Source organism: Neovison vison, chromosome 5, assembly GCF_020171115.1.
Source record: "Neovison vison isolate M4711 chromosome 5, ASM_NN_V1, whole genome shotgun sequence".
Classification (NCBI taxonomy): Eukaryota; Metazoa; Chordata; class Mammalia; order Carnivora; family Mustelidae; genus Neogale; species Neogale vison.
The window spans coordinates 64,526,000-64,551,059 of NC_058095.1; the positions used below are offsets into that span (position 1 = coordinate 64,526,000).

The 25,060-nt window shown below is 41.8% G+C and overlaps 1 pseudogene; it reads left to right on the forward strand.

The window, feature by feature from the left end:
• Positions 1-23,085, forward strand: part of LOC122906809 — a 36,449-nt pseudogene extending 13,364 nt beyond the window's left edge.
• Positions 23,086-25,060: the final 1,975 nt, after the last annotated feature.

Here is a 25,060-nt window from a genome sequence, read left to right on the forward strand (position 1 = left end):
GGAAGGGAGCCCGGAGCCCATGCTCTTCACCATGTTTGCAGGAATCAGAAACTCTTTCCAGTATTTTCATTCACTCCAAGTTACCTTGTGGCTTTGTCAAATTTAGAAATGTGTATGCAGCAGTTTTTGTTCAAAAGGACACAGATTAAATGTTATCAGTGAATATTGTGCTACTTTTGCTTGTTCCAATTTACAGATGATGAATTACAATAAATAAGACTAAATAAGAAAGGGAACATATTTGAGGCCATTAATTTTAATGTTCAGGGTTTCAATTCTGTTCCTATCACTTGCAAAATGCTGTTGTCTTTTCTGTTTTATATTCCTACTCATCTATTTAATATAATATAAATATTATTTATTTTTAACATTTAGCTTAGCCTGAGTGAAACAGAAAATTTGTCATAATGTAATATATTTCCATACTTTATATTTCAGAACTATTTTACTTTTAATCCAACAAATAATAAAGAACTGGTGAGCAACAGTAGAACACAGTAATATATTATTTGTGGGTAAGTAGAAATATTTTGATTTGTCTTAAATGTAGGGACAAGTATATGTTCATTCCCCAAGTACAGATGTTTTGGTAATGTAACCATACAGTATTTACTTAGGAAGCAATAAATATGTGTTAAAATGTTTTGATTTAATTATAGCATTTACTTTAGTCTCATTGGAAACTAGTGTATTAAGTCAGTAGCAGATAATTTTTTAAATTTATTTTTTATTTATTTTCAGCATAACAGTATTCATTATTTTTTCACCACACCCAGTGCTCCATGCACTCCATGCTCTCTGTAATACCCACCACCTGGTACCCCAACCTCCCACCCACCCGCCAATTTAAACCCCTCAGATTGTTTTTTAAAGTCCATAGTCTCTCAGGGTTCACCTCCCCTTCCAATTTCCCCCAACTGCCTTCTCTTCTCTAACTCCCCATGTCCTCCATGCTATTTGTTATGCTCCACAAATAAGTGAAACCATATGATAATTGACTCTCTCTGCTTGACTGATTTCACTCAGCATAGTCTCTTCCAGTCCCGTCCATGTTGCTACAAAAGTTGGGTATTCATCCTTTCTGATGGAGGCATAATACTGCATAGTGTATATGGACCACATCTTCCTTATCCATTCATCCGTTGAAGGGCATCTTGGTTCTTTCTACAGTTAATTTAAATTTCATTTAATTTTTTAAAGTAATGAGGCAAATATTTATTTGAATGTATTTAACATGTTTAAAAAATACAGCATTTTTTCAAGACCTTGGTTTTTACCCCCTTTTAGAAAGGAATTAGCAAACAGATCAGCACTGTATATACTGACACAGGGCAGAATCATGAGATTAAAAAAACATCAAACTTAAACATAAAATTACCACATGACCCAGCAATTCCTAAATCCAAAGGAATTTAAAACAGGCATTCAGACAAATACAAACATAAAAACATTCATAGCAGCAGTATAATTGTCAGTAGCCAAAAGGTAGAAGCAAACCACATGTCCCGCAGCTAAGGAATGCATAAACAAAATGTGGTCCTTCCATACAATGGACTATGATTCGGCCATAAAAAGGAACGAGGCACTGACACCCACTACGACATGGATGAACCTCTTATACATCATGGTAAAGGAAAGAAGCCATACACAAAAAACCATGTGCTGTATGAGTCCATCGATGTGAAATGTCTGGAAGAGGAGAATCCATTGAGACAAAGTACAGAATGGTGGTTGTTGGACCTAAGGGAGGGGCATGCATGATAACTTAATGGAGGGGGTCTTCCTTTTGGGGTGATGAAAATGTCCTGAACTAGACAGAGGGGATGGTGCCCAGCGTTGTTAGTGTACTAAGTGTCCCCGAATTGTACACTTTAAAATGACTAATGGTCGGAATGCCTGGCTGGCTCTGTCAGTGGGGCACGTGGCTCTTGATCTTGGAGTTGTTTGGTGTAGAGATTACATCAAAATAAAATCGTTATTTATTTATTTATTTATTTATTTATTTATTAAGATTTTATTTATGTATTTGACAGAGATCACAAGTAGTCACAAGAGGCGGAGGGGGAAGCAGGCTCCTTGCTGAGCAGGGAGCCCAATGTGGGGCTCAAACCCAGGACCCTGAAGGCAGAGGCTTAACCCACTGAGCCACCAGGGCACCCCTCAAAATAAAATCTTTATAATTAATTGAATTTATATTTTAAAAATATTTAAAGCATAAAATCTATTAAAAATAATAAAATGATTAATGGTTAATTTTATGTTATGTGAACTTTACCTCAATTGAAAATGCAAAACAGAAACAAAAACACTGATTCAGTCACCAATTTCCAGTGCTAGTTGTAACTTCTGGTACTTATTGTAGCTTTAATGCCTTAGAAATATAGCATTCAGATTTTCATTTACTACCATTTAAAGTCAAAATCATTTGTGGCATTTTTTAAAAACACATTTGCTTTTCTTTCCGAATGCTTTCAGATGTTCCTTGAGGCAGGTTCTCTTATCTGAGGAGGTTGCAAAGCTCTGACCCTGTTTAGATGCATTCCTTTTGATTTTGTGGTTATAATAGTTCTTTGTTTTAGAAACCAGGTCTTTTTGTAGTACTGATTATTTTTTCTGTACCCCTCAGTATGAAGAGGAAGATATACTTGCTCACAGTGCCCACGTTTAACAGAAAAAGTGAGTAATGCTTCCTGCATTTTTATATGTCAGATGTTGTAGAGAGTAAATATGTGTAAGCTTAGTCACTTCAGGCTACTCTTTGTTTGTCTTCATAGTACACCATGGGCAAATCATTGGACATTTTTACTTGGGTCCTTTACTGTATTGAATTGTCAGCTGAAAATAATGGAACCATTGTTCAAAATAAAATATTATGTAAAACTAATTTGACTATCCTGAGAAAATATCCCCCAAAAAGTGATGCCTGTACTAATATATGTGTGCATATGACAAAGAATGAAAAGTTAGTTCGGAGTGATATAATAAAGAGTTGAATGTGAGTGGCTCATTTTTAGGCTACCCAGTTCTCAGAATAATAAAACATGATCTTACATATTTAGACGTTTCAGAGCCAGTACAAAGGTGGTGCATCAGATGCATCAGGCAAGTTATCTTGCCTGCCTGCTCACCTGGAGCCATTGTCGCATCTGAGGTGGACCTCGGGTCCCGTTTCCTGCCACAATTTCTGCATTTGACACCCATGTAAGCTGCCCTCAGTGAGCACCTGATGGTGTTTCTTCTGCTTCCTTTCTTCAATCTTGGTAGGATTTATAGAAATTTAGTTTTAAGAGGGCATGCAAAAAAAATTTTTGAGATGGATGAATACAAAGATGATTCTGTCCAAACCTCTTTTTCACAAGTCAAAGTTATCAAACAATAAAGTCAATTCTCATTATGTGTGGCAGTTAAGTTTCACAAAGTCTCTGCAGACCTCAGCGAGTACAAAATCATTGCTCCTAGGAGAAGTATAGGATTAGATTCCTGCCAGCCTTGGGTCATAGCAGTTTCCCCCACAGATAGATACATAACCTTGTCTTATGTGTGTTTTCTTTTGAAGACACCGTATTTAATACATAATGTTAATGCATTAGCGCTGACTCACAGACAACAGCTCTGAAACGCATACCTGAATGACGTTTATCTAATTCAGGTATATTCTCTGGAAGGTACGTCATTAGACTGCCTTTCAGTACCATGTTTGCATTAGTTTAAATACTGCTCTCACCAAGTAAAAACACCTCAAAAACATGACCCACGCGGTGGTAAGCAGACCCTGGAAAGACACTTGTTTACAGTTTGAAAGCTGGAATAAGAAGGCAGCGCATGTCTTCACTGGACTCAGCTAGGAACGTGTGCACAGGGAGAGTCAGATTTTTGCCACTCCGCATTTGCACGTGCCTACAAACCATCATGAAGGGGCCACAAGGGTTGATTTTGGGGTTATAAATTGTAGCGAGTAGGTGAGTTTGCAAATACAAAACCCACAAGTCACGACAATGCCTTGTAAGGAAGTAGAGCAGCTCTTAGGAAGAACTTGATGGCCTCCCTTGACCAGTGATTGTTTTTTGACCCTCCTGTGTTCAGGGCAGAAAAGGTGAGCCCAAGGATCTTCTCTGTGTCGTTAGAGAAGGGGGCAGCAAACTTGCTGTATCACATGGCAAATGAAGGCATTTCTCTGATTGATTCATTCACTGTACATTCATTGTGGGGCGCCACTCACCTCTCTGGGTTCTTTCTACATTTTGTCTCCAAGACATTGCCTAAGAAAGATGGCTCTTGTGCCTTATTTTATGTAGTACAGATTTCATGAGGTGTCTGGGGCATGTCTGTGTACAGTACTTAATTTCTAGTGATGGGAAACTAGTTTATGGGAAAAGTTTATAGTTATAAGACGGGAATAATTATTTTGTGATATCTTACAACTGGAGCATGCTTTTGCACAAGACAGACATTAGTCCCTTTTATCAGTCTCTAAAACCTCGGTAAGAGAAGTTGAATAGATATAAACAAGTGGTTAAACACTTTTTCATTTGCTTGAAGCAAACAGTTTAATGAACCCCGTGCACAGCCCTTCACTTGCTCCTAGCAAATCTTCAGAGGTTCAGAATGGCCTGCACCATGGCAATTCATGGGGAAGAGATTTCCTAGTGATTGGTTTTTTTGATTTTTATCTTTTTTCCTACTGTAAATCAATGTAATTTATAAAATATGCCATACTGACAAATGCTTTGTTTTATACTACTGACTAATGCTTTGTTTTATATTTATCACCAACATAATGTGTAATCTGTCTTATGAAAGGCAGACCTTCAACAAGCTTCTGGGAAAATTTAGCCAGTCTTTCATTTGAATTTAACACAAATACTTTCCATGACAACGGAAGGGAAGCTGGTTGTCTGGGACATCCACTGCCCACCATAGCCTACCTCCGCCTCTGTGGGCTTTTCTCAAATCACACCTTGTAAATTGGTCCATTTTCAGAAAGAGGGCATCACTTGTGCTCACTACAGTGGATCTGTAATTAACTTAATAAAAAAGCAGCTATCAGTGATTGCCAAAGTATATTACAACCCTTTTGGATGTATACACCTATTTTGTATATTCAGTGAATATTTCTGGAGAAAGTCCTTATTAACTGGGAATATTTGGTGCCTCTGAGGAAAAGAACAGAGAAGCGGGATCAAGGGTGGGGTTGGCTTCACCTCTTCTTATGATCCCATTTGTACTAATTGGTTTGCTTTAAAAATATATATATTTTTATAAACATATAATGCATTATTAGCCCCAGGGGTACAGGTCTGTGAATCGCCAGGTTTACATACTTCCCAGCACTCTCCATAGCGCATACCCTCCCCAATGTCCAAAACCCCACCACCCTCTCCTTACCCCTCTCCCCCCAGAAACTCTGTTTGTTTTGTGAGATTAAGAGTCTCTTATGGTTTGTTTTCCTCCCGATCCCATCTTGTGTCATTTATTCCTTCCTACCCCACAAACCTCCCACGTTGCATCTCCACTTCCTCATATCGGGGAGATCATATGAGAGTTGTCTTTTTTCCAACTGACTTATTTTGCTAAGAATAATACTCTCTAGTTCCATCCATGTCATCGCAAATTGCAAGAATTCATTTCTTTTGATGGCTGCAATATATATATATATATCTATATATATATATATATAGATATATATATATATACACCACATCTTCTTTATCCATTCATCTGTTGTTGGATATCTAGGTTCTTTCCATAGTTTGGGATTGTGGACATTGCTGCTATAAATATTTGGGTGCACGTGACCCTTTGGATCACTACATTTGTATCTTTAGGGTAAATACCCAGTAGTGCCATTGCTGGGTCATAGGGTAGCTCTATTTTCAAATTTTGGAGGAACCTCCATGCTGTTTTCCAGAGTGGTTGCACCAGCATGCATTCCCACCAACAGTGTAGGAGGGTTCCCCTTTCTCTGCATCCTCGCCAGCATCTGTCATTCCCTGACTTGTTAATTTTAGCCATCCTGACTGGTGTGAGGTGCTATTTCATTGTGGTTTTGATTTGTATTTCCCTGATGCCGAGTGATGTGGAGCACTTTTTCATGTGTCTGTTGGCCATCTGGATGTCTTCTTTGTAGAAATGTCTGTTCATGTCCTCTGCCCATTTTTTTTCCTTTTTTTTCCAATTTATTTATTGTCAGAAAAACAGTATTCATTATTTTTTCACCACACCCAGTGCTCCATGCAAGCCGTGCCCTCTGTAATACCCACCACCTGGTACCCCAACCTCCCACCCCCCCGCCACTTCAAACCCCTCAGATTGTTTTTCAGAGTCCATAGTCTCTCATGGTTCACCTCCCCTTCCAATTTACCCAAAAGCACATACCCTACACAATATCCATAACCCTACCCCCCTTCTCCCAACCCCCACCCCTGCAGCAACCCACAGTTAGTTTCGTGAGATTAAGAGTCACTTATGGTTTGTCTCCCTCCCTATCCCATCTTGTTTCATGGATTCTTCTCCTACCCACTTAAGCCCCCATGTTGCATCACCACTTCCTCATATCAGGGAGATCATATGATAGTTGTCTTTCTCCGCTTGACTTATTTCGCTAAGCATGATACGCTCTAGTTCCATCCATGTTGTCGCAAATGGCAAGATTTCGGGGTTTTTTTTGATGGCCACATAGTATTCCATTGTGTATATATACCACATCTTCTTGATCCATTCATCTGTTGATGGACATCTAGGTTCTTTCCATAGTTTGGCTATTGTGGACATTGCTGCTATAAACATTCGGGTGCACGTGCCCCTTTGGATCACTACGTTTGTATCTTTAGGGTAAATACCCAGTAGTGCAATTGCTGGGTTATAAGGCAGTTCTATTTTCAACATTTGAGGAACCTCCATGCTGTTTTCCAGAGTGGTTGCACCAGCTTGCATTCCCACCAACAGTGTAGGAGGGTTCCCTTTTCTCCTCATCCTCGCCAGCATCTGTCATTTCCTGACTTGTTGATTTTAGCCATTCTGACTGGTGTGAGGTGATATCTTATTGTGGTTTTGATTTGTATTTCCCTGATGCCGAATGATATGGAGCACTTTTTCATGTGTCTGTTGGCCATCTGGATGTCTTCTTTGCAGAAACGTCTGTTCATGTCCTCTGCCCATTTCTTGATTGGATTATTTGTTCTTTGGGTGTTGAGTTTGTTAGGTTCTTTATAGATTTTGGACACTGGTCCTTTATCTGATATGTCGTTTGAAAATATCTTCTCCCATTCTGTCAGTTGTCTTTTGATTTTGTTAACTGTTTCCTTTGCTGTGAAAAAGCTTTTGATCTTGATGAAACCCCAATAGTTCATTTTTGCCTTTGCTTCCCTTGCTTTTGGCGTTGTTCCTAGGAAGATGTTGCTGCGGCTGAGGTCGAAGAGGTTGCTGCCTGTGATCTCCTCAAGGATTTTGATGGCTTCCTTTCTCACATTGAGGTCCTTAATCCATTTTGAGTCTATTTTTGTGTGTGGTGTAAGGAAATGGTCCAATTTCATTTTTCTGCAGGTGGCTGTCCAATTTTCCCAACACCATTTATTAAAGAGGCTGTCTTTTTTACATTGGATATTCTTTCCTGCTTTGTCAAAGATTAGTTGACCATCGAGTTGAGGGTCTATATCTGGGCTCTCTATTCTGTTCCATTGATCTATGTGTCTGTTTTTGTGCCAGTACCATGCTGTCTTGATGATGACAGCTTTGTAATAGAGCTTGAAGTCCGGAATTGTGATGCCACCAACTTTGGCTTTGTTTTTCAATATCCCTTTGGCTATTCGAGGTCTTTTCTGGTTCCATATAAATTTTAAAATTATTTGTTCCATTTCTTTGAAAAAGATGGATGTTACTTTGATAGGAATTGCATTAAATGTGTAGATTGCTTTAGGTAGCATAGACATTTTCACAATATTTATTCTTCCAATCCAGGAACATGGAACGTTTTTCCATTTCTTTGTGTCTTCCTCAATTTCTTTCATGAGTACTTTATAGTTTTCTGAGTATAGATTCTTAGCCTCTTTGGTTAGGTTTATTCCTAGGTATCTTATGGTTTGGGGTGCAATTGTAAATGGGATTGTCTCCTTAATTTCTTTCTTCTGTCTTGTTGTTGGTGTAGAGAAATGCAACTGATTTCTGTGCACTGATCTTATATCCTGACACTTTACTGAATTCCTGTACAAGTTCTAGCAGTTTTGGAGTGGAGTCTTTTGGGTTTTCCACATAGAGTATCATATCATCTGCGAAGAGTGATAATTTGACTTCTTCTTTGCTGATTTGGATGCCTTTAATTTCCTTTTGTTGTCTGATTGCTGAGGCTAGGACTTCTAGTACTATGTTGAATAGCAGTGGTGATAATGGACATCCCTGCCATGTTCCTGACCTTAGTGGAAAAGCTTTAAGTTTTTCTCCATTGAGAATGAATTTTGTGGTGGGTTTTTCATAGATGGCTTTGGTTATATTGAGGTATGTGCCCTCTCTCCCTACACTTTGAAGAGTTTTGATCAGGAAGGGATGCTGTACTTTGTCAAATGCTTTTTCAGCATCTATTGAGAGTATCATATGGTTCTTGTTCTTTCTTTTATTGATGTATTGTATCACATTGACTGATTTGCGGATGTTGAACCAACCTTGCAGCCCTGGGATAAATCCCACTTGGTCTTGGTGAATAATCCTTTTAATGTACTGTTGAATCCTATTGGCTAGTATTTTGGTGAGAATTTTCGCATCTGTGTTCATCAAGGATATTGGTCTATAGCTCTCTTTTTTGATGGGAACCTTGTCTGGTTTTGGGATCCAGGTGATGCTGGCCTCATAAAATGAGTTTGGAAGTTTTCCTTCCATTTCTATTTTTTGGAACAGTTTCAGGAGAATAGGAATTAGTTCTTGAAATGTTTGGTAGAATTCCCCCGGGAAGCCGTCTGGCCCTGGGCTTTTGTTTGTTTGGAGATTTTTAATGACTGTTTCAATCTCCTTACTGGTTATGGGTCTGTTCAGGCTTTCTATTTCTTCCTGGTTCAATTTTGGTAGTTTATATATTTCTAGGAATGCATCCATTTCTTCCAGATTGTCAAATTTGTTGGCGTAGAGTTGCTCATAGTATGTTCTTATAATAGTTTGTATTTCTTTGGTGTTAGTTGTGATCTATCCTCTTTCATTCATGATTTTATTTATTTGGGTCCTTTCTCTTTTCTTTTTGATAAGTCTGGCCAGGGGTTTATCAATTTTATTAATTCTTTCAAAGAACCAGCTCCTAGTTTCGTTGATTTGTTCTATTGTTTGTTTTTTTGTTTTTTTGTTTTTTTTTTTTTGGTTTCTATTTCATTGATTTCTGCTCTGATCTTTATGATTTCTCTTCTCCTGCTGGGCTTAGGGTTTCTTTCTTGTTCTTTCTCCAGCTCCTTGAGGTGTGGGGTTAGGTTGTGTACCTGAGACCTTTCTTGTTTCTTGAGAAAAGCTTGTACCGCTATATATTTTCCCCTTAGGATTGCCTTTGTTGTGTCCCGGATTTTGAACTGTTGTGTTTTCATTATCATTTGTTTCCATGATTTTTTTCAATTTTTCTTTAATTTCCCAGTTGACCCATTCATTCTTTAGAAGGATGCTGTTTAGTCTCCATGTTTTGGGTTCTTTCCAAGCTTCCTCTTGTGGTTGAGTTCTAGCTTCAGAGCATTGTGGTCTGAAAATATGCAGGGAATGATCCCAATCTTTTGGTATCGGTTGAGTCCTGATTTAGGACCGAGGATGTGATCTATTCTGGAGAATGTTCCATGTGCACTAGAGAAGAATGTGTATTCTGTTGCTTTGGGATGAAATGTTCTGAATATATCTGTGATGTCCATCTCATCCAGTGTATCATTTAAGGCCTTTATTTCCCTGTTGATCTTTTGCTTGGATTATCTGTCCATTTCAGTGAGGGGAGTGTTAAATTCCCCTACTATTATTGTATTATTGTTGATGTGTTTCTTTGATTTTGTTATTAATTGGTTTATATAGTTTGCTGCGCCCACGTTGGGGGCATAGATATTTAAAATTGTTAGATCTTCTTGTTGGACAGACCCTTTGAGTATGATATAGTGTCCTTCCTCATCTCTTATTATAGTCTTTGGCTTAAAATCTAATTGATCTGATATAAGGATTGCCACTCCTGCTTTTTTCTGATGTCCATTAGCATGGTAAATTCTTTTCCACCCCCTCACTTTAAGTCTGGAGGTGTCTTCGGGTTTAAAATGAGTTTCTTGGAGGCAACATATAGATGGGTTTTGTTTTTTTATCCATTCTGATACCCTGTGTCTTTTGATTGGGGCATTTAGCCCATTAACATTCAGGGTAACTATTGAGAGATATGATTTTAGTGCCATTGTATTGCCTGTAAGGTGACTGTTACTGTATATTGTCTCTGTTCCTTTCTGATCTACCACTTGTAGGCTCTCTCTTTGCTTAGAGGACCCCTTTCAGTATTTCCTGTAGAGCTGGTTTGGTGTTTGCAAATTCTTTCAGTTTTTGTTTGTCCTGGAAGCTTTTAATCTCTCCTTCTATTTTCAATGATAGCCTAGCTGGATATAGTATTCTTGGCTGCATGTTTTTCTCGTTTAGTGCTCTGAAAATGTCATGCCAGCTCTTTCTGGCCTGCCAGGTCTCTGTGGATAAGTCAGCTGCCAATCTAATACTTTTACCATTGTATTTACAGACTTCTTTTCCCGGGCTGCTTTCAGGATTTTCTCTTTGTCACTAAGGCTTGTAAATTTTACTATTAGGTGACGGGGTGTGGGCCTATTCTTATTGATTTTGAGGGGCGTTCTCTGAACCTCCTGAATTTTGATGCTCGTTCCCTTTGCCATATTGGGGAAATTCTCCCCAATAATTCTCTCCAGTATACCTTCTGCTCCCCTCTCTCTTTCTTCTTCTTCTGGAATCCCAATTATTCTAATGTTGTTTCGTCTTATGGTGTCACTTATCTCTCGAATTCTCCCCTCATGGTCCAGTAGCTGTTTGTCCCTCTTTTGCTCATTTTCTTTATTCTCTGTCATTTGGTCTTCTATATCGCTAATTCTTTCTTCTGCCTCATTTATCCTAGCAGTGAGAGCCTCCATTTTTGATTGAACTTCATTAATAGCTTTTTTGATTTCAACTTGGTTAGATTTTAGTTCTTTTATTTCTCCAGAAAGGGCTTTTATATCTCTGGAGAGGGTTTCTCTAATATCTTCCATGCCTTTTTCAAACCCGGATAGAACCTTGAGAATTGTCATTTTGAACTCTAGATCTGACATATTACCAATGTCTGTATTGATTAGGTCCCTAGTCTTCGGTACTGCCTCTTGTTCTTTTTTTTGTTGTGAATTTTTCCGCCTTGTCATTTTGTCCAGCTAAGAGTATATGAAGGAGCAAGTAAAATACTAAAAGGGTGGCAACAATCCCAGGAAAATATGCTTTAACCAAATCAGAAGAGATCCCAAATCGTGAGGGGGTATTTCTCCCCCCTCACGATTGGGTGAGGGATCGCCTCTGATTGGGATCTCCTCTGATTGGGATCTCCCAATCTCTTCTGATTAGGATCTCTTCTGATTTGGGGATAAAAAGAGGTTCCAAAAGAAAGAAAGAAAAAAAAATTAAAAAAAGAGATTGAATTAAAAATTCAATCAAGAATTAAAAAAGAGATTGAAGAGATTGGGATCTCTTCTGATTTGGGGATAAAAAGAGGTTCAAAAATAAAGAAAGAAAAAAAGAAAATAAAGAATTAAAAAAAAGAAAACGAATAAAGAAAAGTATAAAAAAAGAATATATATATATATATATATATATATTAGATAAAGTAGTTAAAAAACGTTAAAAAAGAAAAGGGTAAAAGTTAAAAAAATTTTAGCAGAAGAAGAGAAAAAAAATCAAAAAGAAAAAAATTAAAATAACTGCAAGACTAAGAAATCACAGGGAGAAAGCCATGAGTTCCGTGGTTTGTTTTTTCCTCCTCTGGAATTCTGCTGCTCTTCTTGGTATTGAAACTGCACTCCTTGGTAGGTGTACTTGGTCTTGCCTGGATTTCTTGTTGATCTTCTGGGGGAGGGGCCTGTTGTATTGATTCTCAAGTGTCTTTGCCCCAGGCGGAATTGCACCGCCCTTACCAGGGGCCGGGCTGAGTGATCCGCTCGGCTTTGCTTTCAGGAACTTTTGTTCCCTGAGCGCTTTCCATAGAGTTCTGGAGGACGGGAATACAAATGGCGGCCTCCTGTTCTCTGGCCCGGAGGAGCCAAGAGCCTGGGGCCCCGCTCCCCAGTGTGCCCTCAGTGAACAGCTCCTAGTAACTCCCGTCTGCCTGACCTCTGGCCACGCTCCGAGTTCACCGAGCCTGCGACCCGTTCAAGGCAACACCGAGCTGTGAGCTTACTGTCGGCTCTGTCTCTATAGCCGGCTTTCCCGTTCCAATATCCGCAAGCTCTGCAACACTCAGACACCCCCGATCCTTCTGTGACCCTGCGAGACCAGAGGCCACGCTGACCCCACGTGGGCTTCGCCCCGGTTTAGCCTCTGGGGCGATGTCCCTCAGCGGAACAGACTTTTAAAAGTCCTGATTTTGTGCTCCGTTGCTCCACCGCTTGCCGGGAGCTGCCCCCCCCCCCCGGGGTCTATCTTCCTGTCGCTTTGGATTCACTTCTCCTCCAGTCCTACCTTTCAGAAAGTGGTTGTTTTTCTGTTTCTAGAATTGCTGTTCTTCTTCTCTTCGATCTGCCGATGGATTTGCCGATGTTTGCAATCTTTAGATAAGCTCTCTAGCTGATCTCCTGTTAGCTGAAGTAGTCTCAGCCTGCTACTTCTCTGCCATCTTGATTCCTCCCCCTCCTCTGCCCATTTCTTGATTGGATTATTTGTTCTTTGGGTGTTGAATTTGCTAAGCTCTTTATAGATTTTGGATACTAGCCCTATATCTGATATTCTGTTTGCAAATATCTTCTCCCATTCTGTCAGTTGTCTTTTGGCTTTGTTAACTCTTTCCTTTGCTGTGCAAAAGCTTTTGATTTTGATGAAATCCCGATAGTTCATTTTTGCCCTTGCTTCCCTTGCCTTCGGTGAAGTTCCTAGGAAGAAGTTGCTGTGGCTGAGGTCGAAGAGGTTGCTGCCTGTGTTCTCCTCAAGGATTTTGATGGATTCCTTTCTCACACTGCGGTCCTTCATCCATTTTTAGTCGATTTTCTTGTGTGGTGCAAGGAAATGGTCCATTTTCATTTTTCTGCCTGTGGCTGTCCAATTTTCCCAACACCATTTGTTGAAGAGGCTGTCTTTTTTCCATTGGACATTCTTTCCTGCTTTGTCAAAGATTAGTTGACTATAGAGTTGAGGGTCTATTTCTGGACTCTCTATTTTGTTCCATTGATCTATGTGTCTGTTTTTCTGCCAGTACCATACTGTTTTTTTTTAAGATTTTTTTTTATTTGACAGAGAGAGAAATCACAAGTAGGCAGAGAGGCAGGCAGAGAGAGAGTGAGGAGGAAGCAGGCTCCCTGTGGAGCAGAGAGCCTAACATGGGGCTCGATCCCAGGACCCTGGGATCATGACCTGAACTGAAGGCAGAGGCTTTAACCCACTGAGCCACTCAGGTGCCCCATTACCATACTGTCTTGATGATGACAGCTTTGTAACAGAGCTTGAAATGTAATGGTGTTGCCCCCAACCTTGGCTTTCTTTTTCAATATTTCTCTGGCTATAAAAGTCTTTTCTGGTACCATATAAATTTTAGGATTATTTGTTCCATTTCTTTGAAAACAAAATGGATGGGATTTTGATAGGGATTGCATTAAATGTGTAGATTGCTTTAGGTAGCATAGACATTTTCACAATATTTGTTCTTCCACTCCATGAGCATGGAGCATTTTTCCATTTCTTTTTGTCTTCCTCAATTTCTTTCATGAGTTCTTTATAGTTTTCTGAGTATGGATCCTTGCCTCTTTAGTTTGGTTTGTTCCTAGGTATCTTATGGTTTTGGGTACAATTATAAATGGGATTGACTCCTTAATTTCTCTTTCTTCTGTCTTGTTGTTGGTGTATAGAAACGTAACTGATTTCTGTGCATTGATTTTGTATCCTGACACTTTACTGAATTCCTGTACAAGTTCTAGCAAGTGTGGAGTGGAGTCTTTGGGTTTTCCACATATGGTATCATATCAACTGCAAAGAGTGATAGTTTGACTTCTTCTTTGCTGATTTGGATGCCTTCAGTTTCTTTTTGTTGTATGAAGGCTGAGGCTAGGACTTATAGTACTATGTTGAATATCAGTGGTAATGGATATCCTTGCCATGTCCCTGACCTTAGCAGAAAAGCTCTGTTTTTCTCCATTGATAATGATATTTGCAGTGGGTTTTTCATAAATGGCTTTGATGATATTGAGGTTTGTGCCCTCTATCCCTACACTTTGAAGAGTTTTGATCAAGAAGGGATGCTGTACTTTGTCAAATGCCTTTTCAGCATCTATTGAGAGTATCATATGGTTCTTGTTCTTTCTTTTATTAATCTGTTTTTATCACATTGATTGATTTGCAGATATCGAACCAACCTTGCAGCCCTGGAATAAATCCCACTTGGTTGTGGTGAATAATCCTTTTCATTTTCTGTTGGATCCTATTGGCTAGTATTTTGGTGAGAATTTTCACATCTCTGTTCATCAAGGATATTGGTCTGTAATTCTCTTTTTTGATGGAATCCTTGTCTGGTTTTGGAATCAAGGTGATGCTGGTCTCATAAAATGATTTTGGAAGTTTTCCTTCCATTTCTATTTTTTTAACAGTTTCAGGAGAATAGGAATTAATTCTTCTTTAAATGTTTGGTAGAATTCCCCTGGAAAGCTCTCTGATCCTGGGCTCTTGTTTGTTTGGAGATTTTTGATGATGGTTTCAATCTCCTTACTGGTTATGGGTCTGTTCAGGTTTACTATTTCTTCCTGGTTCAGTTGTGGTTGTTTATATGTCTCTAGGAATGCATCCATTTCTTCCAGATTGTCAAATTTGCTGGCATTGAGTTGCTCATAATATGTTCTTATAATTGTTTGTATTTCTTTGGTGTTGGTTGTGATCTCTCCTCTTTCATTCATGATTTCATTTATTTGTGTCCTTTATCTTTTCTTTTTGATAAGTCTGGCCAGGGTTTTATCAATCTTATTAATTCTTTCAAAGAACCAGCTCCTAGATTCATTGATTTGTTCTATTGTTTTTCTGATTTCTATTTCATTGATTTCTGCTCTGATCTTTGTGATTTCTCTTCTCCTGATGGGTTTAGGCTTTCTCTGATTTTCTTTCTCCAGCTCCTTTAGGTGTAGGGTTGGGTTGTTCATTGGAGAACTTTCTTGTTTCTTGAGGAAGGTTTGTATCACTATATATTTTCCTTTTAGGACTGCATTTGCTGTGTCGCACAGATTTTGAACCATTCTGTTTTCATTATCATTTGTTTCCATGAGTTTTTTCATTTCTCCTTTAATTTCCTGGTTTACCCATTCATTCTTTAGAAGGATGCTCTTTAGTCTCCATGTATTTGGGTTCTTTTCAAATTTCCTGTTGTGATGGAGTTCTAGCTTCAGAGCAGTGATCTGAAAATATGCAGGGATTGATCCCAATCTTTTGATACCACTTGAGACCTGATGTATGGCCCAGGATGTCATCTATTCTGGAGAATGTTCCATGTGAACTAGAGAAGAATGTGTATTCTGTTACTTTGGGATGGAATGTTATGAGTAGATCTGTGATATCTATCTGGTCCAGTGTGTTATTAAGACCTTTATTTCCTTGTTGATATTTTGCTTGGATGATCTGTCCATTTCAGTGAGGGGAGTGTTAAAGTCCCCTACTATTTTTGTATTATGGTCGATGTGTTTCTTTGATTTTGTTCTTAATTGGTTTATATAGTTGGCTGCTCCCATGATAGGGGCATAGATATTTAAAATTGTTAGATCTTTTTCCTGGACAGACCCTTTGAGTATGATATAGTGTCCTTCCTTGTCTCTTACTATAGTCTTTGGCTTAAAATCTAATTGATCTGATATAAGGATTGCCACCCCAGCTTTCTTTTGATGTCCATTAGCATGGTAAATTGTTTTCCACCCCATCACTTTAAATCTGGAGGTAACTCTGGGTCTAAAATGAGTTTCTCATAAACAACCTATTGATTTTTTTTTTTAATCCATTCTGATACCCTGTGTCTTCTGATTGGGGCATTTAGTCCATTTACATTCCAGGTAACTATTGAGAGATATGAATTTAATGCCATTGTATTGCCTCTACAGTGACTATTACTATATATTGTCTCTGTTCCTTTCTGGTCTATTATTTTTAGACTCTCTCATTGCTTAGAGGACCCCTTTCAATATTTTCTGTTGAACTGGTTTGGTGTTTACAAATTCTTGTTTTTGTTTGTCCTGAAAGGTTTTTTTTAAGATTTTATTTATTTTATTTGACAGACAGAGATCACAAGTAGGCAGAGAGGCAGGCAGAGAGAGAGGGAGGAGGAAGCAGGCTCCCTGCTGAGCAGAGAGCCCGATGCGGGGCTCGATCCCAGGACCCTGGGATCATGACCTGAGCCAAAGGCAGAGGCTTTAACCCACCGAGCCACCCAGGTGCCCCTGTCCTGAAAGGTTTTTATCTCTCCTTCTATTTTCAATGATAGCTTAGCTGGATATAGGATTCTTGGCTTCATATTTTTGTCATTTAGTGCTCTGAATATATCATGCCAATTCTTTCTGGCCTGCCAGGTCTCTGTTGATTAGTCTGCTGTTAATCTAATGTTTTTATCATGGTATGTTACAGACTTCTTGTCCTGTGATGCTTTAAGGATTTTCTCTTTGTCTCTAAGACTTGTCAATTTTACTATTATATGACAGGGTGTGGAGCTATTCTTACTGACTTTGAGGGGGTTCTCTCCTGGAAACTCCTGGATTTTGATGCTTTTTCCCTTTGCCATATTAGGGAAATTCTCTACTATAATTCTCTCCAATATATCTTCTGCTCCCCCTCTCTTTCTTCTTCTTCTGGAATCCCAATTATTCTGATGTTGTTTCATCTTACGGTATCACTTATCTCTCGATTTCTCCCCTCGTGGTCCAGTAGTTGTTTGTCTCTCTTTTGCTCAGCTTCTTTATTCTCTGTCATTTGGTCTTCTATATCACTAATTCTCTCTTCTGCCTCATTTATCCTAGCAGGGAGAGCCTCCATTTTTTTATTGCACTTCATTAACAGCGTTTTTGAGTTCAACTTGGTTAGGTTTTGTTCTTTTATTTCTCCAGACAGCGTTTCTCTAATAACTTTCATGCCTTTTTCAAGCCTGGATAGCATCTTGGGAATCATAATTCTGAACTCTAGATCTGACATATTACCAATGTCTGTATTGATTAGGTCCCTAGCCTTTGGTACTGCCTCTTGTTCTGTGTTTTTTTTTTTTTTTTTTTTTTGTGGTGAGTTTTTCCGCCTTGTCATTTTAATCCAGATAAGAATATATGAAGGAGTGAATAAAATACTAAAAGGGTGGCAAAGACCACAGGAAAGTGTGCTTTAACCAAATCAGAAGAGACCCCAAACCATGGGGGGAAGAAAGCGGGTAAAAAGAAGATCAGAAAAAAAAATTAAACAGTAAGCAAACAAACAAATATATATATTAGACTGTTGAATAGAACAGGGTCACCCACTTAATTTTGGGAGTATTTTGGTCTCTTAGAAGAAACCACCTCCCAAAATTTTAAAGAATGAAAAACATAAGGGTAAACACAATGAAGGGATGGAATATGGTTATAAAAATGAAAAAAATTTTTAAGTTTCTATAAAAGGAGTTGATAAGGATAAATTGGTTGGGAGAATAAAGAAAAAGAAATTGGAGACAATTTGCTCAGGCTGGAAACTATAATAAAGCCCTGTGCTAGATTTAGGGTATATTTTGATCTATTAGAAGTTGTAACCCATATTTTTTTTAGAAGAAAAAACCCTATGTGTAAACAAAAAATAAAGTTAGATATAATGAAGGATAAAATATGGTTTTAATAATGAAGGTTCCAATTTTTTTTAATGAAAGGTATTGTTAAGAGAAACTAGTTAAAAACGTTAAAAGAGGAAGGGGTAAAAGTTAAAAAAAATAGTAGAAGAAAAAAACAAAATTAAAAAAACTTACTAAGTTTGCAAGACTAAAGAATCATGGGGAGAAAACCATGAATTCCCTGCTTTGCTTTCTCCTCCTCTGGAATTCCGCTGTTCTCTTGGTATATGAACTTGGTCTTTGCTGGATTTCTTGTTGACCTTCTGGGGGAGGGGCATATTATAGTGATTCTCAAGTGTCTTTGCCCAAGGTGGAAATGCACTGCCTTTACCAGGGGTAAGGTTAAGTTATCCGCTCTGGTTCACTGTCCCTGAATGCTTTCTGTAGAGTTCCAGGAGTCGGGAATGAAAATGGTGGCCTCCCAATCTCTGGCCCAGAGGAGCCGAGAGCATGGGGCACTACTCCTCAGTGCGCCCTCAGAGAAAAGAGCTCAATCACTCCCATCTCCCTGGCCTCCAACCTGTGACCAAACTTCTCTGTCTCTGGCACATGGCCCTGCCTGGAGTCTCTGAACCCCACCAACCCATGAGTTCTTCCAGGGGGGTCTCCCTGGATCTTTTGGGGTCCCTGCTCACAGAGCAGTGGCCTGTGCCACAGATCACAATAAGGTAACCCTGAGCAGAGAGCTCGCTCCTCGACTCCATCTCTGTAGCCAGCTTCCCCACTCTAATACCTATGAGCTCTGAAACACTCAGATATCCCCCATCCTTCTGTGAGCCTGAGGGACCTGAGGCCACGCTCTGCTGGCATGGGCTTCACCCCGGCTTAGCCTCTGGAGCAATGTCACTCAGTGGAGCAGACTTTTAAAAGTTCTGATTTTGGGACGCCTGGGTGGCTCAGTTGGTTGGACGACTGCCTTCGGCTCAGGGCGTGATCCTGGAGTCCCGGGATCGAGTCCCGCATCAGGCTCCCAGCTCCATGGGGAGTCTGCTTCGCTCTCTGACCTTCTCCTCGCTCGTGCTCTCTCTCACTGTCTCTCTCTCTCAAATAAATAAATAAAATCTTTAAAAAAAAAAAAGTTCTGATTTTGTGCTCCATTGCTCTGCCGCTAGCCGGGAGCTGGCTCCTCCCCCTGCGGTCTATCTCCCCATAGCTTTGGAGTCACTTCTCTGCTGGCCCTACCTTTCAGAAAGTGGTCAGTTTTCTGTTTCTAGAATTGCTGCTCTTCTTCTATTCGGTCTCCTGTTGGATTTGTAGGTGTTTGGGATGGTTTGATAAGCTATCTTGCTGATCTCCTGCTATCTGATGTTGTCTCAGCCTGCTACTTCTCTGCCATCTTGAATCCTCCCTGGATTGACTTTTTTTTTTCATGTATTACTTTTAAAGAACCCCTTTGTATTGGTGAAACAAAAACTTGCTTTTTTCCTTCCACACTCATTAGAGTCATTTTAACCATAAATATTATGTACTTTAATTTTAAGGAAATGACATGAATAACTATATTGTTTCTTCTGATTACAAAACAACACTTACCCATTATGAAAATATGAAATACAACAGAACTTTATAAAGTTTGCTGACTGAAGAGGCTGTGGGGCCTCAGAGAGGGTCATTAAAGGCCTTGGTCTCAGACAGAAAGGGTTCACATTCCAGACGTATCCTTGCCTTGCTGAATGACTCGGGGCAAGGGACTTAACTTGGCTGAGCCTCCATTTTTCCACGTGCAAAATGGGCATGGTGACACTCTCCCTCAGAGTGATTTTATGAGAATTTTTGTGAGACAAGCCACATAAAACTCTAGCTCCTTGTCTGGCACAGGGGAGCTCTAGATGAAATCATCATTAGTATGCTTGAGAAGTTCCCAACAGGGACGGAGGACTCTCCCTCATGACAGGGACCATGCACATGTGTTTGGGGTCACAGTGCCGTCTGCTTTTCAAAAGCCCTACTTTTTTTTTTTTCATTTCTTTTAATACAGAGAGCGGTGAGGTCCTGGCATGTCTTTACAAAGAGAAATGCAAATTGTCCTCACTCGGGGGTGTGGAAAATACAGTAGAAGAATTGCAGCTGATGTTGAATCAGCCTTTAATTAGTTGGGGGGCTAGGGCCCAGTGAAGGCCAGGCCTGTACTCCCCTCTCTCCATGGTAAATAAAACCCAGCCAGGACCAGGGAGCCCACCAAGGATTTTGAAAACACTTGGCCTGTTTTGCCATTTCTTTCAAGCAGACAGCAGTAAAAGGTGTTCTCACCAATTACTCTGCTCACCTGCCTTGCTGATCAATCAGAAAATGCATTTAATCACTTTGCATCTATAAGAGGATCCCCCATCCTGCCCCCCACCGTGATTAGACTTATGCCAGAAGCTTAAAAAAAAAAAAACATTTGGGATGGATCTGGGAATTGGAAATATAAGCCATTATATCACAGGACACTGCCTTTGGCCATGACCACTGGACAGGGTTTTATATGGCTCCGAGAGCAGTGCCCTCCTGTAAAGTGGACTGTGTGCTTTTGCCAAGATGTGTGATTTCAGAGGGCTGTTGGATGGACTCTGATGTCCTCTGTGGTCTCGTGGCAGAGAATATCAATCAACGCCCATTGCCACTACATATGGCTGATGGGAGAGGGCGGGGAGAGGAGAGCAAGACAGAGCGTGTGCTTTGCATTAGGTAAACCTGGGTCCCTGCACAGTCTAGCCACAGGGCTTGATGGGGCTGCCGTGTGTAAGTCGGTCCCCAGTGGTATTTGGGATATACTTGTATTGAAAGATTACTGCTTGTTTTACTGAAATTCAAATTTCATTGGGCATCCTGCATTTTTTATTTGCTAAATCTGGCAACCCCAGGCCTTGAGCAAATTTCTCAACTTCTTTGAGCCTTAGTTTCCCAGATGTAAAGTGGAACGACTGTAAAATCAGCCACAGTGTTAAAGTGAAATTTGTACAACACCTGGATTCCAGAGCTGGACATAAAATGAGCTGTTCAGGAGATGGTACTCACTACTGTTAGTTCCCAAACAGATGTTTTTGTCCATTTCAGCTATATTGTCACAGGTGATAATAAAGGTAACATTAAGTTCTACGATTATACCCTGTCCATTGTTACCTGGTAAAGCAACTTCAGACTGAGCTCCATAATGATCCTGTCATTTTCCAAGGTCCCAACAGCTCCCCCCACCGAAAAATCAAACTATCCTCCAGACTGCACTCTAAAAGGTGAACTTTTTATTGTAAGGTAACTTGCTAATGAATCCAGGGCTGGCTCAGTGAGTTAATCCTCTGCCTTCAGCTCAGGTCGTGATTCCAGAATCCTGGGATCGAGCCCCATATCAGGCTCCCTGCTCAGTAGGCAGCCAACCTCCCCGTCTCCATCTACCTGCCTCTTTGCCTACTTGTGACCTCTCTCTCTCTGTGTGTCAAATAAATTTCAAAAATCTTAAATAAATAAATAAATAAATAATAAAAATGAATGGTAAAATAAATTAAAAAGTAAAATTAATAAAATAAAATGAATAATTTGCAAATAAAATATTAAAATTATTTAAAATAATAATAAAACTAATAAGAAAATAAATAAATTGATAATTGCCCAGGTTACATTTCAAAGCAGAATTTTCAGGACACCCGACCGGTTCAGTGTGTTAAGCATCTGCCTTCTCAGGTCATGAGGCCGGCGTCCTGGAATGGAATCCCGCATTGGGCTTGCTGCTCAAAGGGGAGTCTGCTTCTCCCTCTGCTCGGTCCCTCCCCCATACTTGTGCTCTCCATCTCTCTCTGACAAATATGTAAATAAAATCTTTAAAAAAATTTCAAGGCAGAATTTTAGAAATAACCTCTAAAAAGTAGAGCTGCCCGGATGGCTCATGCGGTGGAGTGTGTGATGATTGGTCTCAGGGTTGTGAGTTTGAGTCCCCCCTGGGTGTAGAGATGGAATAAGGCATGAGAAATAACCTCTAAAAACAAAGAATTTTGTCATTTTTCTCTACGGATAGATAAAAATCTATATCCACATTATAAAAATATGTGAGCCATGTTATGTTGGGACTCCCATTACTGAACAATTGGAAAGCATGTTCAAATACAGAGGATCTTTGATCAAAGCAAACTGTTGGACTATTACTGGTGGGATTACAGTTCAGGATTTCAGAAACCCACCTCCAAGGCTTCCCATATGGGGTGGGGGTTTGTCCTGCTACTCCAAGAACACAGCTCGCTCCTGGCCCCGGGGGAATCGTTTTCAGCAGCAAAACGCCAGGCCAAGTTTTCAGCCTCCTGTGCCCCCGGCAGCATGTCTGTGGCCTCAGAAACTGTCATTGCTTGAAGTTTCTCTGTGTGCACCTGGTGTGGGTTGGGCCGTGAGCAGATGAAAGCTCTGGTACTAGGCCAGCCCTGGACACAGGGAAGGGTAGATGCCACCCACTCGTGCAAGCAGGTACAGGGTCCCACCAAACTGCTATGCAGATGAGGAAGAGACTGACTAGGACACAGCGGGGGTGATCTGCCCACTGGGGACCTGACATGCAGCCAGGAGGAAGGGCAGGATCTAGATGGCCTCACTGTATCCCTAGGTCGCTGCTCCTCCCCTCTTTCCTATCTGCCCTGTGTCTCAGTGTGTGCGTGTGTGTGTGCGTGCATGTGTGTGTGTGTGTGTGTATGTGTGTGTTGTCAGTCCCCTCTATTTCCTCTCCCCTCCCACCTCCTTCTGCAGTGCTGCCCCTTCTCTGCTTCTCTGTCTGCTTGCTGCCCCATCTTTCCCAACTACCTGCCACTGTGTCCACAGCAGTCAGCATCATCTCTCAGCCCCCAGGCCACCTTTCTTGCATGCTCAGGCCAGAACCCTTAAAGCCCAAGCTGTACTTCCTGGGAGAGTGGCAAAAGGGGGCCCTGTGGGGGACAGGGGTCCACCCCGCCTATGGGCCACACTGCAAATGTAGCTGTCGGGGTCAGGGCAGGGTACAGGGAACAGGCCCCGCTCAGGCCCCAGTCCCAGTGTGGGGACTGCTCAGCACCTTCTCCCCCTTCCCACCCTTCTCCAGCAAGCTCTAAGACCTGAACGGATGAGGGACAGTGAGGGCCTGAGTTCTAGCCAGGCCTGCAAGCCTCTAGGACCCAGCTCTCAGCATGGACTCAGGGTGGCACCAGCCTACCAGCTGGGTGACCTGGGACAGGCGGTGAATCATCTGCGTGTCTCAGCGTCCCCAACTACGGAACAGGGAAGAGAAGACTCCCTACTTCTTAAAGCGCCTCTGAGGACTCGATAGGGATGAACAGACATGAAGAACTTGGCACGGCAGTTACCTGCAGTCAGTGGTGAGAATTCGGTTCTGAGTGGCAGCAGCAGCGAGAGAGAAAAGCCCAGGGAGCACCGGGATCACAGTTGTAGCTGACAGGCGGGCTTATCACCCATTGCTGTGTGGACCCACACATGCCAGGGGACCCCTGGGGTCTCTGTGAGAGAGTATTACCAGAAACAATTGCCCTTTGGGTTTCAGTGGGTGCTTGTGGGGACTGTCCAAGGAGACTCCACACCGGGTGCTGTCAGAAAGTAAAGAAAGTTCTGTGAATGGAATCCAGTCCGTGGGATCTTCAGGGAGAATAGAGGAGAGACTCAGCTATAGATGTAACCCCAGACGCGGATGTGCCAAGTGTACACGAAGAACATGGCAAGGGCAGGCCAAACACTGTCAAAAGAATGATGAACAAAAGGCAAGACATAATGCCCACTTGGACCTTCACCCTGTTGCTGGATTAATCAAAATGGTGAAAGAACCCTAAAGGTCTTCAGAGCGTCTCCTAGAGGCCAGAGTCGCACAACATGTGAGCCCACCGTCCAAGATGTCACCCAGAACGAAAGGGCCTGACACCCAGAGGAGGAGGCAATGCAGGCACTTGCCCAGGAAAGAGAAAATGCGTGTAGCCCTGCCATGCCCGGCTGACGGATCTGCAGGGGCACGGCTATGAGACCAACTCTTGTCCCTTAGTGCTTCAGGCCCAGCCAGGGGAGATGGTTGGCACCCACTGCACTCCCGTTCCCCTTCCTCAGTTCAGCTTTCAAGCCCGAGAGATCTGTGAATCCCCCAAGGGTTGGGAACGAGGGAGTCAACCCCTCCCCAGCGCCTCTGCAGGCCTGATCCTTGCACTGGGCAGCGACCCAACAGAAGCTGTGCGCGTGCACAGGGGTTCCTGCACGCGCGCTCACTCCTCAGGTTCCAGGTTCTAAAGCTGTGTCCTGGCAACAGGCCCCACATTGTGCTCTAGGCCTTCAGCCGTGACTTGGCAGCTGAAGGAGAGCACTGCGGGCTTAGTTTGTTAACCTCAGCATCTGGCCTTACCCGACTGCTCTATGGGCACCACCTTGAGCAGGCCGTGCCCCTCCCCCCATCCCCGGGCTCTGCGGGGTCCGCACCTGCCAGGAGGGCTGGTCCGCCCCCGGGCTCACTGTGGCCGCAGACATCTCTTGGAGCCCAGGGCTCGTCCGGCGGTCCACGCCCCGGGGTCCACTCACAGGCGGTCCTCCAAATACCCCGCAAGTTGGCAACCACGCTCAGTCCTAGCAGCTTGGAGAAGGTACTCCGGGATCCAGGCGACCCCGCGCTTTCTTCTGGGGCTTCTCACCTCCTCCTGTAGGTGGGGCTGCCGGCTGAAGTCAATGCTGTCAGATGCCGGATCACAGATGTCCTGCCGCTGCCGCTCCAAGTCCATCGTGGACACGGTCACCCCCTGTGTGCTGCAGGGGGTGATCACTGGGCTGCGGCCCTCAACACCCAGAAATGTCCATGATGTCTCCACAGCGGAGCAGGTGTGCAGAGACCACAGAAAGGGCGGCAAAGAGACTCCCAGAAAGGACCCTAAAGCCACTGAGGCTCCACAGGGGGCATTTAGGCCCCTGGGGGTCCACGGAGGCCTCTCTTCCTTTATGCCCAGGCCTGGGCCTCTGCTGAGAGCCGTCCCCCAGAAAGAGAGCTCAGAAGACCCATACAATAAGAAGTCCCCCAGCTCCCATAGGAGCTCTTATCCCACTCGAAATGCTATTACCAGT